This window comes from Propithecus coquereli, unplaced genomic scaffold (assembly GCF_000956105.1).
Source record: "Propithecus coquereli isolate 6110/MARCELLA unplaced genomic scaffold, Pcoq_1.0 Scaffold77, whole genome shotgun sequence".
In the NCBI taxonomy this organism is placed as follows: Eukaryota; Metazoa; Chordata; class Mammalia; order Primates; family Indriidae; genus Propithecus; species Propithecus coquereli.
The window spans coordinates 1,980,030-1,982,444 of record NW_012153840.1 but is presented as its reverse complement, the minus strand read 5'-3'; positions in this window follow the sequence as shown (position 1 = coordinate 1,982,444).

Below are 2,415 nucleotides of genomic sequence, written 5' to 3'. Positions count from 1 at the left end.
TGGTAGGTTTAATTTCTGTTACTAATGAAATTCCTGACATTAATTTCTTCCTTAATTTTACTTGTCTGCTTGCACTGAGCGCCTGCTTTTAATTTCTGAAAACCAAAAACTCCCCAGATTTGTTCATTTTAAAAACTTTGATCATTAAAAAATAAAAAGCACCTTCAGGGCTGGGCACTGTAGCTCACGCCTGTAGTCCCAGCACTTTGGGAGGCTGAGGCGGGAAGATCATTTGAGGCCAGGAGTTCAAGAACAGCCTGAGCAACATAGGGAGACCCCGTCTCTACAAAAAAGAAAATAAGAAAAATTAGCCAGGTGTCATGGCACGTGCCTGTAGTCCCAGCTACTCAGGAGGTTGAGGCAGGAGGATTGCTTGAGGCCAGGAGTTCGAGGCTGTAGTGAGCTATGATTTTGAGACTGTACTCCAGCCTGACTGACAGAGTGCCTGTCTCTTAAGAAAAAAAAGAAAAAGCACCTTCAGGCAGCCATACCTTCCATTTGCACTAGGAAAGGAAAGTGGTGATGAGATTGGCAGTATTTCTGCCAAATGTTTCAGTCCAAAAATTCTTCTGCGGATCCACTTGGGGGCTGGTAGATATGTCCCCGTGAGGATGCTAGGGAGCTTTTATTTTAAATTGAACTTTACCCTTGACCATCCAAGCCTGTCCTGCTGAATGTTGTTTCCATGAATTTGTTTACGTTTGTGTCAATGGTGTGAGCTGTTGTCTTGGTCAGCCAGTGCCACCGTTTCTCTTTCTGATATATGTAATCACACAGGACCCAATTCCAGTTCTAAGTTAGTGCCCTAGTCTTTGAATATCAACACTGATGTTTTCAGAGGTGGGTTTTTCTGGTTGATACAGACTATGCATCATGTTTAGCAGATGGGGTGAAAGTGGCCTAAAACAAGTCTTTGTAGAATACACATGCCCATTTCAGAAATATTTTTTTATTGCTCAGGTGTTGGTTGCACAACTTTTCTAACAGAGGTCGTCAGCTCCAACTCAGCAACATTTCAGTGAGCAAGACGACTGCCCTGACTTCCGTTAGAGCCATGATCTCACGCCGTCACTTACGAACCATGAGAATTTGGCTATAGTTTTCAGATAGGTTGATTTCCTCCTCATTCGCAGCCATTCATGCTCGCACCCTATTATTTATTACCGTCCTAGTCAATTTGCAGCTGTCATCAATACAGAAATGTTTTCCTGACATAAAAAGAAATGGGATCTGACTGTGTTTTGAGTGATTTGCTTTGTTTGGCAATAGGGATTGGAGGCAAATACTCAAAACCTTTTTTTTTTTTAAACTGGAATTGTTTAAAAGCTGATGCAAAACATCTTTACAGATGAAATGTAGTTCACATCCAAGTGTCTGACGTCCCCTGAAAACAAATACAGTGTCGTAGCTGCTGAATCTGTTCAGTTTGTCAAGTGGGATAATGATATTTGGGAGACATCTGAAAAGAAGGTGAATGACTATTTTGCACTTTTGATACTCTTAGGAACAAATAACTTATTTGGCAAATTGTGTCTTTTTTATGTTCTGGGTGGTTTTTTTTTGTTGTTTCGGGGGTTTTTTGTATTGTGAACAGGCACTGAAGCTGATGTTATTTTGTTTTAAGAATATTACAGACTGGAAACAGAAATAAACTATTTTAATGTGTGATAATTATGGGGTAGCCCTTGCATTGCAAGATGATGATTTGGTCATGGACGCATTATCAACAAAACTGAATTTGCTTGTAACTCAACACGTGCTTGAGATCAGCACAGCTTAACTGCGGATTTCAGGAGTTGTTGTCATAGAGGGTACATTGGCTTGAAGAACAGATACTGCAGAACTGAGTCTTGTAGGAAGTGGGTTAGAAGAAGTTTCATTAAGGGCTCCCTGATGTTTTCTGGTTTAGAAGACAGTTTGTGCACCTCCTGGGCTTTTGAGCAGGAACTTTCTTTATTAGGATCTCAATGTGACTTTCTTTCGAACTTGTTATTTATGTTCACAATGGTCCTAAAATCAGGATCCAGTCCTAATCTCCTCAGAGGAGATGATGTATTTTAAAGGAAGATACTGTGGAAATATGGAATGTTTATACAGTATGTTTTAATTTTTTTATTTCATTTTTCCAATTTTTAAATAATCTTGAATGAAATTCTCCATCCCCTTCCCCATTATCCTCCACCATCTTTTAACAAAGGGAAAAAAATCAAAGCAGTGCAAGTGCTTCATTTATTTTTAAGTTAATCCAAACTCCTTAGAAATGTTAGCTGTTGGGGCCAGGCGTGGTGGCTCACACCTGTAGTCCTAGCACTCTGGGAGGCCAAGGCAGGAGGATCGCTTTAAGTCAGGAGTTCGAGACCAGCCTCAGCAAGAGCAAGACCCTGTCTCTACTAAAAATAAAAAGAAATTAGTCGG